Source organism: Prunus mume, linkage group LG4 (genome assembly GCF_029339155.1).
Source record: "Prunus mume cultivar Tortuosa linkage group LG4, ASM2933915v1, whole genome shotgun sequence".
Classification (NCBI taxonomy): domain Eukaryota; kingdom Viridiplantae; phylum Streptophyta; class Magnoliopsida; order Rosales; family Rosaceae; genus Prunus; species Prunus mume.
Window position 1 is genome coordinate 20094680 of NC_142701.1, and position 16348 is coordinate 20111027.

Here is a 16348-nt window from a genome sequence, read left to right on the forward strand (position 1 = left end):
GGCTTATTTTTAAGGAGAGGAAAAACAGCCAGAGACAGCCAAGAGTTTTGAGATTAGTTCTAGGGTTGCAAAAGTTCTGTAATCTCTATTATTAATCAAAGGAGCGGTGATTTCTCTACCTAGAGAAATCACAACTGACAAGGCAAAAGTTACGAACCAGTATAATTCTTGTGTGTTTCTAAGTGTTTTAATATTTGCTAGTTTAGTCTATTGCCGTCGGTTACATCAAAGAACAAGATCTAGAAGGCGAGTTATTTAACAATTGCGCCATTTAAAAACACTGTAAAGGCACAGGAGACGGCTGTTTAAATGATCCTAGATGCATTTGAAACAAAGAGTATACGATCAAAAGTTACTGGCCTAAACAATCAAAAGTTACCTATGCAAAATCCCAAAACAATCAAAATCCCAAAACAACTATCTCTGCATTGTCGTTGTCATCAAAGATTGGAAAATTCTCTCTCATAACCCTACACCACCAAAAACTCAAAATCAGTGCTAAACTCAAAGAATAAAAACTAAAATTAATAGAGAAAATTGAACCTGATTTGAAGCTTACCAATATGTTGTAATCTAGCTATAAATACCTCAGCTCTTATATAGCATTAGTGATTACCCAAGAACCTGAAATCAAATTAACCAAATAAATGAAGCAAAATTTGTAAAAAAATAAATCAAAAATAAAAATACCCAAAGCGAGATAGCGAGACAGAGAATGAGAGAGACACAAAGATGGAAGATGCATGACACCAACGCTCTACATTATAATCAATTTCTTTTCGAACTTGATTTAATCTCTACTTCATAGTTGTTGCCTACCTTCACTCTCACTCTCTCTCTGTCCCAATAAATTTATAAGTTTTTCAGAAAGTGCCAAGAGGTGCAATTTAAAATAGTAAAACATACAAAATTAAAACTAAGAACTTGTTGACTGTAAAGGAAGGGAACATAAATGTAGCCTTAAAGCTCGTTACTTGCCTATATAGATGTGAAATAGATGCAGATACTTGACTGAGCTCATTTCTCTGCTAGGGTGTTAGGACTCTTTCTTGCCATTTTAGGTTAAGTAAATGGCTCTTAGAATTATAGTTGTTCACTCTCTCCCCAAGTCTTTGATTAATATAGGCCATACAAAATTCAAAGAAACATATAAGTTCACCTGCTTCAAAACAAACAACCGTCGATCAGAAAGAGTTGGTGGTATGATATCACCATATACACGTTTTGCCTCCTCAGCATACAACTCAATAAACCCAGCCCCGTAACTCACCTGTAATATGAGTTTGAAATTTGAATCACATGATGAAAGTAAGATGCAAAGCTACAGCTAATTGCTTAAATCCCTTAAACAGAAGTCTGAAATAGGATACCTCACCAATGGCTTCTTTTAGAGGTTTCCCTTGCTCCAAGGTAATGAGTTGTCCAAGCTCTTCTTTGTGGGAAATTAGTAGATCATACCTTGAGAGATGGGAAGGAATATAAATATCAAGAACAAATAAATTTTTTTACAAAACCAGATATAGAATCACAGGACAACAATTATACCATTTCCTTAGACATTTGATTACTCCAATTCTTTTTCCTTCGATCTTCCTCTGTAAGAACAAACCAAACTCAATTTCTGATTTACTTCTCAATTTTCGACATGACAAATGAATAAACCAACCTAGAAAACCAAATGAACGTTAAAACCAACCTTTTTTTACGAAACCTAGAAATAGCTAAACCCATGCGATGAGAAGAAGGATGAAGGGCAGCTGGAACGGCAACACTCGAATGCAACAAACAAAAGAAGCAAAGAGATAAAGCCAAGAAGCAGAAATAAAATTTCAGCCTTCTCCAATATTAAATTAAAAAGACTAAATTTAATGAAGGACTTACGGATCAAATCCCCTATACTCAATGTCGCCACCATCATCTTGCACTGCTGGAATTTTCCACAACCCTTTCTTGTGTCGAATTAATAATGATTCTCGATCCCGCTCGTAAAAAATTTCTATTTTTAGTCGGATGTGAGTCTCCAACAATTCTTTGATCATTGCAACGATTTCTGAATCATCCTGCAACAGAAACCACCAACATGGTTGTATATTTGAGATTTATGCACAAAAGAATTGATAAAACAAACACTAAAGAATGGTTAAATATATTCTCCAAAGTTCCAGTTCTAATTTCTGATCTTTCAACTTGACCAGCTTTGTCCATCAGAGCCACATACTTGTATACAGCATGCCTCATCACTGAGGTTTCCACAGAATTTTAAAAAGTGTTATCCATTTTGATGACTCAGCCCATATTTCTCTAATTACACCAAAAAGAATCAAAGGTCTTTGACATTCAGTAAGTGCATATGAAGTTATTGTAGTTAAGCTTAATTAGTGGCTCTGTTTTATGTGGGGTTCAAAATAGAAAAATAAGCATAGGAAGCTGGATATTATTTACTTTGGCTTGCTTATGAAGTATACGATTTAGTATGCGGTCCCAGCCATTTTTGGGGTGAGAAAACAAATGGATCAACCAATCATTCTTTAAAAAACAGGTGATATCCAGTGTATGTTGATTCTTTTGTCTCTCTTTTCCTTATCTATCAGTTTCTTGATTACTTCAACCACATAATTACATAGCCTCAAAATACAACCAACCAACCAACTTTAAGCAAAAACTTAAATTTCAGGATTCTAACAGTGTAACTACAAATGAATTCTAACATTACACATCACGAAGCATGAAACTTAAATTGAATCCATACAACCAAAAACTAATATGAAATGCACAGTGAAATCCAAGTACAAAGGAAAACATGATTAGACATTCATGAAACCAAGAATTGAAATCAGAGCGTTACCTAAGAAAGAAAAAAAAAGGAAGTGCAGGGTTTCTTGCAAGTCATATTCATCATGTTCATGCTTTAAAAAATCATAAACTAAAGTGAAACAATATGCAGATGCCATAAAAATAAATGCAATTTAGGTAAGAGAAAACTGAGATGGAGAGAAAAGGAAATTTGTTAATTTATTTTGCTTTGCTAACAATATCCAGAAGACATACAACTAAATTAATAAAATTTCAGATGGCAGTTCAACTATTTTGAGCTTAAATATTCAAGGAGAATAAGCATGTAAAATAATAATGAAAAAAAACTCAAGGAGCATGCCACTGATTTGTGACATGAAAATAAGAAAGAATCAACATCTTCATAAAGACAGTTAGAAATCCAAAATGGTTGAAACTGCAAAACAAAGATATAGTTCTTTTTCTTCAAAAATCCCAACTTCAGTGGTATTTAAAAAAGAATTTATTGCACCCTTAATCTTCGTATCAGAACAATCAATTGACAGGCATGATTAGAAAAAAGGGAAATGCCAAGCCAACAAAATTGCAGACACAGCCGTATGAATAAACACATGGCTGGCACATCAGCACTTTGAAAAAGGCTGTTGCATCTTAACTTTTCCCACTCGAATATTCAATCGGTATTTGAAAAGGCAAGTCCCCAGTTTTTAGATGATCATTAAATAGATTGAAAAGAATACTTCTAGCCATCAAAATTCTGCATCCTTAACCGAATAATTGACTATAACTTATCATCCTCACTTATATTACAATATACCAGAAGCAATGGCAGTAATAATTGAACCAACTGTAGTCAATGTTTTCCCTAAGAACAAATCATTAGCAACGCATTCAATGAGTGGAGTATGAGACCCTCAGTGTAGCCAGAACTGGCTGCAGAGAGATTGTGAAATCAAAGCAACAGATGCAAAAGCCCCTTTTCTAAAGGTGGCTAATAATCAAAAGGTATTAAAAACTTAAAACGAAGGTTTGGTTTGAACATTTCATATCAACTATGGTATTTCATCAAGAAACATATATAAAAGAATTGCCAAGAAAACCATCACTATATCAATCAACAAAACGATTCAAAAGGAAGATCAAAAGAGAAACCAAAGAATTTCAATACTGTGCTAAACTCAAAAAATTCCAATTCTCAGCATATGTCTGTTAATTGATAAAATCAAGACCAAAAAATAGGCTAAAAAGGTGAGGAGATACATACCCGATGACAAAGGACGCAAGAACTCGTAGAAAGGTGCCTGAGATGAAGGTTGCAGAAACAATGGAAAATATCACAACGAACAGACACAATTTCATAAACCGAAAGGGCCGCTGGATTCGCATCTCGACTCCCCAAACGAAAATCAATGGCCACCAAGCATCTCCAAGAGGGAACGAAAATCTTCCATCGCTGCCCCCCAACCAGCTAGTTCGAAATCAACGATGAACTCTCTGTCTCTGAGCGAACGATACGTTCGCTGGGAATGAACTTGAAGGAGAAGGGGTAAAAGGGAAGAGCAGAAAGGTATAGTGGAGGGCATTTTGGAAATTTACTGTCTTGAAGAGAAAATAGAACGTATTTCAACAGTTAAATGAGGGGCATTTCCGTCATTTCACTGTGCTTAGGAACAATGTTTAGTTGGATTGCGCTTTAGTATATATATAATTTGTAAGGGAGTCGGTCGTACGCATGTTGGGATTCTTACCCGGGTCTCGAATTTGGAAAAGCTTTTTGTGTCAAGTACTCTCAGCTCTCTATCCATGAAGACCACAAATTATCCACATCCACATGACAAAACATCCCGTGGAGTAGTGGACGGGTGTGGTAGACAGTAGACTGACTATACAGAATTTGTACGAAGATTAACTAGAGATGTGAAAGGAAAATAAACTAGGACCACAAACACTACAATCAATTGAAATAAAATTGATGGGGCAGAGGAATATCTTGGCGAGATATTATTGTGGAACTTGGTTGTGCGTGGGAATTGAGTTACTTGACAGCGGAATGGCTGTCTTATTTGATATTTTCCATGATTTCAGCGAAATGGAACAAAAGACTTTTAGTTTTAGACTCGTCCAAACAAGCTGCGACCCCCCTCGCATTTGCATGCTTGCTTGCTTCTTCATGTTTGAATGTTTCATGATTTCACGTGCAGGATGCAGCCAGGAAAAAAAGTTAAAGAAAGACAAAAAACAAACATCATGAACCCTCTCACTAGGGGTGGACGTTTGAATTGAAAAATCCTAGTACTAGGATAGGAGCATTTGGCATGAAAATTCTCTTATGTGATGAATATTTCTAGGAGCAGTTACCAGATGATCTTTCTTCACCCTATAGCAAATGTTTAGAGTGGATACAACTCACTCTTGATTAGTTCTTTCCGCGAGATTTTGAACGTAATATTCAACTATTCATGACTAGTTCCTATTTGCATTGTTCTTGTGTAAGGAATGTAACTTAACTCGAGTTTCATCTCAAAGGGTAACAGTGCAATTTAAGGAGAGCTCCCCCTTATCCTTTTATGCACAACTTATTCTCCAACATAGGACAATTGTATTTGATTCCCAATTCCTAAAAGTTGCAATTTATTAAAATTTTACAATACTAAATCTTCTAGAATGATCTTGGGACAAACAACTACAATAAACATAACCTGAGTAAACGACTCATCGCCCCTAATTTTTCATTCAATTAATTTGGTTCAGATACAACTGATATGAAACATTTATGTAACATATTTACTATCTCACTGAAATCATAGTCCAGGCCCCTCGATCGTAAGTGCCTATGCTTCTAGCCACATTGCTCATCATCTTCCATTCAGATCGTTAATCTCAGAAAAGATTGTCCCGGATATACGTTGAATAGATTGATCGGTTGCACAAGTCAGCTCACTGCTACTAGCTTTGGCAGCAGTGTCACTGTAAAAGGCAACCTCATTGTCACCCTTACTTCCAATGCTCTTTTGATGAAGCTGCAAGGCAAGCTCAAGCTCCCTCAAAACGTCATTCATCGAAGGCCGGTCAACCCCATTATCCTGGATGCAGCTCACAGCGATCTCACCAAACTTATTCAGGCACTCCGCTCCAATCATACCCCTCAAACTTGGGTCGATGATTTGATCAAGTTCCCCATCGCGATGACATCTCCTGGCCCACTCAGGAAGGCTCATTCGAGTCCCCTCCGCCGTATGAATCAAAGCTGGCTTCCCACACAACACCTCGCACAACACGACACCAAAGGAGTACACATCAGACTTCTCAGTCAGCCGCTGACATCGATAGTATTCCGGGTCCAAATACCCGAAACTACCTTTCACCGCCGTGCTGATGTGGGTTTTGGACATGGTGGTTGTGCCCATTTTGGACAACCCGAAATCCGAAACCTTTGCCACCAATTTCTCATCCAATAAAATATTTGTGCTCTTCACATCGCGGTGAATAACAGAGCGCTTGGCACCGCTGTGAAGGTAGCACAACCCTTGCGCTGCGCCAATACAAATTTGAAGCCGTTGTTCCCACGAAAGAGGTGGGTTATCGGAGCGGTAGAGATGGCCACCGAGAGTCCCACGTGCCATGTAATCATAGACCAAGATCATCTCGCCTTTGTCGGTGCAGAACCCAATGAGTGAAACCAAATGGCGGTGACGGAGTTGAGAGAGCAGCTCGATTTCTGTCTTAAACTCATGAGCCCCTTGTGATGACTCTGGTTTCAGTCGTTTGATTGCAACAGGGGTGGCGCCACCATCAATACAGCCTTTGTACACGTTACCAAATCCTCCTACTCCAATAATTAAAGTTTTATTGAAGTTTTGGGTGGCAGCTTTGATCTCAGTAAGTGAAAAGCAACGACACAAATCAGACGGTAAATATGACTCGTAGGTCTTTGTTGACTTAGTCGTCCCTTGGGTGGAGCCAGAGGACTTGACTTTCCATCTTTGTCTGAAGACAAAGAATGCGAAGACAGAAAGCACAAGTACGCCGGAAACTACACCGGCGACGATGGCAAGCATACTTGTCCTTGCCTTGTTTTTGGGTATTTTTGAGCTTGACGTCGTACCCTTTGGTGGGTCGGGATCGGCCAGATTACCATTTGGGAAAATCAGTTTGAAGATTTCGAGACCATTCAGAAATGCATATTCGTTGAACGAATTCACTTGTAGTGCGATAGAGAGATTAACTTTGCTCTTGGGTCCGGGGTCAGACATAAACACTCTGTAGTCCCCATAGATTGGAATCCCATTTCCAAAGCCCCCATAGAATCCATTTAATGGGTCCCATATTGGCAATCTGCTGGTTTGATTGGCTATGTAAAGTTCAAAAAACGGATCTATTATCGTGGATTGAAAATAACAAAAATGAAGCCTAGCCAGGTAAGAAAACGTGGAATCTACAGGGAATTCCCAGGTGAGACTGTAGTTCTGGTTGAGAGACCGGGCGGTTTGATAAACTTGCTTTGGCGCTGTGTACGCTGGTATTTCAGAAAAGTTGAGTGTACTCAAGTTTTGTGTTAGAAAGCTCCTTCTTAAACTTACGCTGTCCAAGTAATTTGGCTCCTCTGGGAAACCATCCCAATTGCGGTACATGCCAGTGTCTTGATTGGAAGAGATTGAGTTTCCACCGACGTTTATTCTGTAGACCATCTCTAGAGCAGTGCTGTTTTCGAGGGAAAAGTAGCTTCCGGTGCCCATAATTTCAATCTGACGGCCACTTTTAGGTAAACCGTAGTAAAGATCGGTGGGCATGGACACAATTTCAATTCCGTTGATAAACGCGTACGCATCTGGGATTGTTATGCTCGGAGTGAATGTGATGTTCAAGCTCTCTTCTTTATCCATGTTCAAACAGAACTCTTTGTATATTCTGTCCAACCTAGACGCATCGGCAGCGACCGAAGCATTGAAGTCGTGAAGAAGGTTAAAGCCCCCGGCTTTGACTGAGAAGATGGCTTTGGATCGGTCAAATTCAGGGCCATAAGAAACTGGGTTGAAATACAAGCGGATGAACTTTGGGCCGCTAGTGAGTTTAAAACTGTAAGTGAATTCAGAGAGAGAAAGTCGCACTGTGGTGTAAGGCACTTGTTGGACGGTGTTCGAATGAGGTGCTTGTTTGAATATGGATGTGTTACCAACTGCTTGGCGTTCAAGGGGAGAAAATTTTGAGTTGATATCTCCAATCCAATTTCGGCGATCATGTTCGTTGAACGAGTTGCCGGAATAGCCACATTTGACGGTGATATCTTCCACCGGAGTGTAGATAGGTTGCGAATCTCCAGCCGCCACGAGCAGGATGACGATGGTGGACAGAAACAAGGAAAGGTAATTGCTGATTGAGAAGTTGATCATGATAATTCTATATAGCAAGAGAAAGAGAAGGTTGAGGAAAGGTAAGTGTTGATGGAGATAATGGGAAAGCTGCTTACAGATACGAATGTAAGTGCTTGGGTTCTTGCCCGGTTTTCTGTGCTCTGCACTTAGTACGCGTTTCTCTTTGATATAACTTTTGATGTCTGATGATTAATGACTTGCTTATTAAATTTTTGGTAATAAACTATTGAAAGAGTTTCCGTTCAAATGTCGATCGGTCAATATGATCGACTTTGACAATTAATTACTATTAGTTTCCTTATGCACATACAGTGGACTTGACGATTGATTTGGTCCCCAACATGTACAGAAGGATATTCTTTTCTTTTTCTAATTCCGGTTTGGCACATATGTAGGTATATAAATTTGTACCCAAATCTCCTCCTTCTAACCTTAATCAGCCCCAAAATCAGAGAAAGGAAGAAGGCAAAAAAAAAAAAAAAACAGAGAGAGGAAGAAGGGGAAGAGAGAGAGAGCTGCAAAGGGAGAGAGGAGAGCGTGCGTGAGAAAGAGGAAGTGTTTGTGCGCATTAATATTGCTATATTGCCCTCCTGCTTTGTCCCAGTGATGTTCATGTGTGAATTTTGATGGAACTTTGAATGAAATAATTTGAAATCTAACGGTAGGAGTGGAATTAGAGAATTCATGTAGTTCAAGTGCTAAATTGGTAAATTTTTTAGTTCAACGGGGTAAGTTCGATTAGGGTGATAGTTCTGGGGAGTAAAGGACTGAAAATCCTTGTTATTATGAAATAGAGGCATTTATTAGGATTTCTCCTTTTATGGAATATTAGTTGATGTTTTTACCAGACTTCAATAAAAATTACTAAATCATAGAATCAGTTTATTATGTGAGTCAACCAAATGAATTATTTTTCATCAACCAAAAAAAAAAAGAAAAAAAAAAGAGAGAATGATCTTAGGATATTAACAAGAGTGGTATGTTTTGTAATATGGGTAGATTGTTAGGTGTGTTTTAATCCTAGGTGGTTCAATATTTTAAATTTGAGCTTGATCTAGTACTTGAGAAGTCAATAGGCATTAATTCACAGGACTCGACCCAAATTCCACTTTGAAATCTACGCTGAACCCTGTGTGTGTTCGACACTGGCAGTGCCAGGCACACTTGACCAAATTGCCATTTTTACTAAAACTCAAGAATTCTTTTAAGGTTTGACCTCTGAAAATATTCGGTAGAGTCTTCCTTATAATTAGCTCATTTCCCAAAATTTTCACATGTACAAAATGCAACTCACATCCACAATCGTTCAGCAAACAAGAATTTCATTCATACGCAATTCAGCAGTGATTCTAATGGAACTCAGGCCCGTACAACACAATCAAAACACGTACATTCACCTTGTTATGAACGAGAAATAATGATAGTCCAAAATCTGCCCGATTACAACGGATTTCAACTAAATCAATTCAAAGGTAACTTAATCAGATAAAATCGAGAAACCTTCATAAATAATCAGATCAATCCACTGAAACTCAATCAAGAGCTATTGAGGTTAGAACAATCTTCTACTCATCCCATATGTGCATATATATATATAATTAACTTATTATATATAAGTAGGAAAATGAGAAAATTATTAGATAGCATTGACCACGTGAAATCTTAATGTCAATATCGACAATTTAAATAAAATATGTTTCCCTCTTTCACGTGTAAAACAAATTCATCACTTAGGAAAATAATTGTGAATGATATAAAATCCTTAAAACTTAGATCCTGGTCTCATAAGTTGGAAAATATATATTTATTACCTTCACCAATAAGTACCAAAATAAAGTCATATATTTTAGTTTAAAACATTTTAAAACTTAAATACTCTCTACCTAGGTGTACCCCCATTCATGATCCGTCAATTTCACTAATATTCTGTCAATTCCAATAGTATTCCGTCAATTCCCATAATATTCCATCAATTTCAAGTGTCACATAAGCGACACATCCTCGCAGGCCTCGAAAAAACAAAGTCAACCAGAGTCGCATTCCTCGCAAGACTCAGGAGACACCTTGTCTATAATACTCCGAAAAATTCAAGGTGGATTTTCATTTTTTAGTGAAAAATAATATTATGGTGGAGAATGATTATGAGTATTTTATCAAGTGATTTTGGATTGAGATTATTAAATTAAGTGTGTTTAATTTGAAGTTGGACGAACATGACCAAAATACCCCTATGTGTAGAAGATTACCAAAATACCCTTGTAGGCAAAAATAAATAAAAATAAATATAAATAAAAATAAAAATCTGAAACGTGGAAGGCATCAAACCACCCTCTTCCCATTCTTCCCCTCTTGCCTGAAGCTTTCAAATTTGCCATTATGAAAGGATGAGTCACCTAGTCTAAAGTGGTGAGTAACCTAGTCTAAATTGGTGAGTCACCTAGCATAAGATTCTTCAATCTTGAATTTATTCTCTTCCTTATCATTCATTGTATCACCACTCTCTTCCTCATTCACAATATTTTCATCCTCATTCTTCTTTTGTTCCTCTTCAAAATCCAAAATTCGTCACTTCCTTTGAGCAGCCAAGAACTCAAATATAGAAAGCTCAAATGAGAAAATGTCCTTCATAAAAGTTGTTCATTTATGTGATTCCTATAAAATGCTCCATTTTCACCTCCATCCTATTAGTATAGACTCCGAAAAGTTGGTATTATCACAGTATGTTTTACATTTTCTAATTTCGCAGTAGTATGCTAGGTTACAATATATTTCTATGATTTTCTGTACTCAAATGACTTTGGTTCTTCCATCAAAATTGTTCGAAATTCTGTCTATTATAACATATCAAAAATTTAGATTTATCATATTTCTATAGCCACCTTGGGAAAGTTTAGAGTAGAACTTGTTCATTGATTATATTGAATTTCTTGTTATAGATGTGTACTTTCTCTCAAATGGCTTATTACTTGTCATTCAATTGATCAAATTAGCCACTTTCATCTCCAGTAAATGATTTTTTGAAGGTATGAAGCTCACCTTCTTATTGTCTCTTTGAATACTAGTTATAAATTAAGTGTTGGTTAGAATGCCTCAATGACATATATCTCTTTCAAAGTGTGTTTCGGTGAAGTTCTAGATTATTTCGATGTGATTTTGTACCAATTTTATTTTGGGATTTGTTACATCAAAATTGATATCTCAAGGGTCATTTCAAAGTTGGTTTTGTGCCATTTGAATTTAAATTGAGTTTTTTTTGTGAAATTTCAAAGTAGAGACTACGTTGTTGGAATTGTTCTGATTCTACCGCATGCCATGTGTTGAATTCGTGTTTGAAAACTTCCTAAACTTGGATTTTCATCAAATTTTAGTATGTTTTACTTTCACGTATTTTCTTCAAATCTAGAAAGTTTTATACAGTTTGGTTGTAAATTGAAATTTTTGTGAGTTTTCAAAATAAAGTGTACAAACCTGACAAAAAGAACATTCTGCAGCCTAGTCTATTTTGGTTTCTATTTTGAATACTTCCTTAACCCTTATTTTCATCAAAATTTGACATTTTTAATGTTTCTATGTCTAGTTATGATCTGGAAAGTTTTACATTATTTTGATTTAAACTCAATATTTAGTGAATTTTCGAAGTAAACATGTTCTAACCCAAATGTTTTGTAAAACTGAAGTTTTTGTTTTAAATTGATGTTTTAAATTTTCTTTATGAGTCTAGAGCCGAACCACCTGATTTTAAACATCCCAAAGAGTAGAACTATTATAGGAGGGGAATAGATTGGTTTTTCCCTGACTCTTGGTTTTATTCTTGTTTGGACATGATGTTAAGGGAGTAACAATTGGGTCGAACAACTTGTCAAGTTTATTATGGGGCTTTAGATCTAAGTGCGGTAGTAGGACGCTCAAACGTGTTACCTTATTTTCAGTGAATTTTAATAAGTAAATTATCTTAATTAGGTGTTCTACTCTGCGTACTTTCGAGGACAAACCCGCACAAGGTTAAGCTAGCTGGACATGAGGTGGGTTTCTTGGTTTCCAGATGATTTGCCTATGTCACTTTTAATATTGATGCTTATATATAATACTATAAATATAAATATGATTTGATGTTATGTGAATATTATTATTGATGTTTCTCCATGGATATTATTTTTTATGTTGGATGAATATTATTATTCATGTGATTAAGCCTGATATATATTATGGTTATTAGTTGTATTATTATTATGCAGAGATAAATGAGGTTTACACTGCATTACATATGCATCATAAAGACAATGGTGTTTGGGGTGTGTGTGTGTGTGTCATTTGAGGTGTATCTGAGGGGTGGGAGAAGGCGTTAGATATATCTGAGTAAATAAAAATGTGGAATAAATTCAAGTGGCGGAAGCAGGGCTTGAATATATTGAGGTGATGGGAGCAGGGCCTTTAATGAAAAGTGTAAGTTGAGAAAATCGTAAACAAGGAAAATGGGTTAAGAGACGGATGGGTGCTAGTTCATATTTTAGGGTATTCGGAGCCACAGTAGTAAAAAGCATGGTATAGGACATTCAGGCTTGTTGCCTTAAGGTATGAATTAACGGGATTAGAAGGGAGTGAGTTCATGACATCACTGCATATGGAAATTTATTTATCTTGTATGATTGCATAATTTATGTATTTTATGTTGTTTGATGCATGACACTTTCATTAGCTGTGATAGTTGACCTTGAGGGGTTTGACGGTACTCTACTGGGTATTAAAATGCTCATATCCTAATAGATTGTGCATGATTCAAGGTGAAGTTTGAAGAAGTTGGTTTCAACCAAGCTACTAGGTTTTTGTTGTGGATTTGTGTAATTAACATTTGTAAGTAGTCAACCGTTTGATAATGATCTTAGTATGTATTTAACAATGAGCTATTGCGACTCTGATTCTGTGTTGTTAAGTAAATTTGTATTCATTTGTGGCTTTTTTTTCTCATAATATCATGGTTGTAGGATTTTATTCTTATGACTATGGTATGACTCACACCTTGATTTTGGAATGTTCTTTATCTTCGAATTGAGTCGTGACATAGTCAACCTGAGCTGCACATCCTCGCAGAACTCATGGGACATATAGTCAGCCCGAAATGCATATCCTCGCACCACACGATTCAGGCGTCCCCGAAACTCGTGGAGCATTGTCATAAATGACAAAACTATTTCAAAGGCAACTGGGAGGTACTCATGTGGTGGGTTTGAAAACCATATTTCGACACTTACAATAAAATTTCTCTTATTCCACAAATCCGCTTTCACAACCTATTTTCCAAATCTTTTATCAACTTCCCAAAATTAGTTCTTACATGGGTAGCCAAAATCCCTTCTCAAGCATAAAGCTCATAAGATACAAAAATATTCACAAGCCTCAATATCAAATTAAAGTCCGATAATCTCATCCACAATCTTATAAACCCGTCAAAACCCCAAAGTAATTCAAATAATAATCAACACTTGTTTCATATAATTTCCATAAAATACTATATTCCATTATTAAAACAATAGACTTTCATAGATAACCAGATATCACTTAGTCATATACTTTAATAATAATAATAATAATAGATAATAGATAATGTTAAATACTAACCCCTAGAGATCCCATAACTTCCAAAAATGCATAACCTTCAAATATCCAAATAATACCATAAAATACTATAACATAATCAAAATACTTCACATAACTATCAAACTTCGTTTATAAGATTGTTCACCCGTTTTGTGCCAAATTAGGCTAAACAAAGATCATTCTAGTACTTCTCGAAGTATGAAACTACCTATGTAGACTTTCAGTCAGTCGAGTTCAAACTTTCCAAATATGATCAACGAGGCCCGCAAGGCCCACGACCTTCGATTTCCGATCCGAGAGTTCCTACGCCTTCAACAAGGTTTACTAAACATGTCTTGCAAGTTTGTCCAAATTGAACAGTCGGATCGCTCGCGATAGCACAATCGGATGGTTACTGTTTACCTAAACTTTGAATTATTCAATCAGAGTATTCGGGACTCCGATTCTCAATCCGCGAATTTCTATATGATCTTAGAGGTGCCTAGATTAACATATTTGAAAATGACGTTGATCCAACAGTCTGAACACATCGAATTCGATCAACGTCTAATATGCGTAATCTGATTGACGATCAAATGATAACCAATTTCAAATCTGAGCATACCGTAGTGGTCGGGACGACATGGGGATCATTTTAGAACTCAAAGACCTGCCACAAAGTAGCCCACGGCCACACGAACCCTTAGAGCGTGGGTCCTCAAAATGATTCCGACGATCGGAAAATTTCCAAATTGTCGATCATGACCTATACATACATGATTAGAACAATGAATGGAGCAACTTTTCTTCTTGAACCATGGCCAAAAAGCGGCCGGAGATGGCCGGAATTACTAGCCAAAATCGGCCAAATTTCAATCGTTAAATCGAGTTACAAAACGCAAAAAACATCCTACCCAATCATCAGGTAGAACACATTGAGTGACAGGACCCCCGAATTTTTCGGAACCCGAGCGAATCTGTGGAATCCCGACATCACCCGATGTCGGGCCCACTTCTAAAGCTGTATCCTTTTTCCTTAAAAGGAATAAGGGCACGAGACTTTCTGCGAAATTCGACAGTCTCCCCTATAAATTGAACAATTCCCAAAAATTTCAACATGCATAAAACACATTTATTTTCCCAACCGGCAGCATGCATAAGATAATTCATGCAATTCACAAATTGACCTCCGGCCTTCACATAATATTGGAAACCGAAGCGCCAGTAGTGTTCTTATATCACAATAATAAACTCAAACTTTAATATGCCCACTGCACATAACATAAATTAGCTTCCAAGCTTTAACATGCATCAATTATCATCTATAATTCCAGGGCCTCAGCCCATTAAACCACATACATTATTCAATAGCATACCCTACACAACCCTCCCCTAGCCAAACGAGAGTACAAACAAATATTCAATCGCACCTCAGTTTCAACCAAGTTTCAGGACCAACGACAAGGTCCGCACCACATTCAAGAAAAGATATAAATATATTTTAGCCCGTGGCTGCACCTAGGCACTCTCCTAGGCTGCCAACGTACCCTCGCTGAGGGATCAAGCTACATGTAGTTCTTTCTCTAAAACCCTTTTTCTTTAAATCACAACTCATCAATACTCACAAAATCTCCCCATACGCCGAAACATCCAAAGTCACGTATGGGGCCTGTCCGCACACCTGATAATCCTACGACACGTGGGACATCATCATCATATCACAATATGCCCTCATATGCCGATACAATGACCAACGCCACATATGGGGTCTGTCAACACACCGGCTACTTCTACGACACGTGCGACCTCACAAGCATATCACATATCCCTTCATATGCCGGTATAACGACCAACGCCACATATGGGGTCTGTCAACATGCCGGCTATTCCTACGACACATGCGACCTCACAAGCATATCACATATCCCCTCATATGCTGATACAACGACCAACGCCACATATGAGGTCTGTCAACACGCCGGCTACTCCTACGACACGTGCAACCTCACAAGTATATCACATATCCCCTCATATGCCGGTACAACGACCAACGCCACATATGGGGTCTGTCAACACGCCGGCTACTCCTACGACACGTGCTACCTCACAAGCATAACATAGTAACTCCCCATATGCCGGTACAACGACCAGCGCCGCATATGAGGTCTGTCAACACGCCGGCTACTCCTACGATACGTGCGATCTCACAAGCATAGGACGGTACTTACATAGGGTAATCAATATCCAATGAGGTACATAGGGTAGTACGTATAACACTGCAAACTGACATTCTAAACTCTTTTTATACCTTTATACATCCACATAAATATATATATATAATCTAATATTATATATACCTCAACCAATAAAGCATCCGATAAACCCCCCATTAAAAATCATCAATTAATATCCTAAACCCACAATATCCCTATAACTCGACTAACAATCAAGACATGTCTCTACGGTCATTCTAACCCTCCTGGGAAGGTAGAACTATCCCAAAAGTCTCACAGTCAACTTAGGGTCAAACTATCCAAACTTGGTCACACGGGCCCGCAGGGCCCACGACCTCTGATTCTGAATTCTACGGTCTAGGACACACGTCCCGC

At 37.4% G+C, this 16348-nt stretch overlaps 1 long non-coding RNA gene and 1 pseudogene across 2 annotated transcripts; both read right to left on the bottom strand.

Moving 5' to 3' along the window:
* Nucleotides 1-260: 260 nt before the first annotated feature.
* LOC103330129 (uncharacterized) lies at nt 261-4294 on the bottom strand. Its single transcript, XR_016126288.1, has 8 exons — nt 4058-4294; nt 1697-2060; nt 1546-1595; nt 1371-1458; nt 1160-1270; nt 560-624; nt 380-470; nt 261-280 (listed from the first exon to the last, which is right to left on the bottom strand). It is a non-coding gene; the product is annotated as an uncharacterized LOC103330129 (long non-coding RNA).
* A 1078-nt stretch (nt 4295-5372) lies between these two features.
* On the bottom strand, nt 5373-8305 carry LOC103330253 (receptor-like protein kinase FERONIA pseudogene; annotated as a pseudogene). The gene has a single exon (XR_016126192.1). The product of XR_016126192.1 is annotated as a receptor-like protein kinase FERONIA pseudogene (transcript).
* Nucleotides 8306-16348: the final 8043 nt, after the last annotated feature.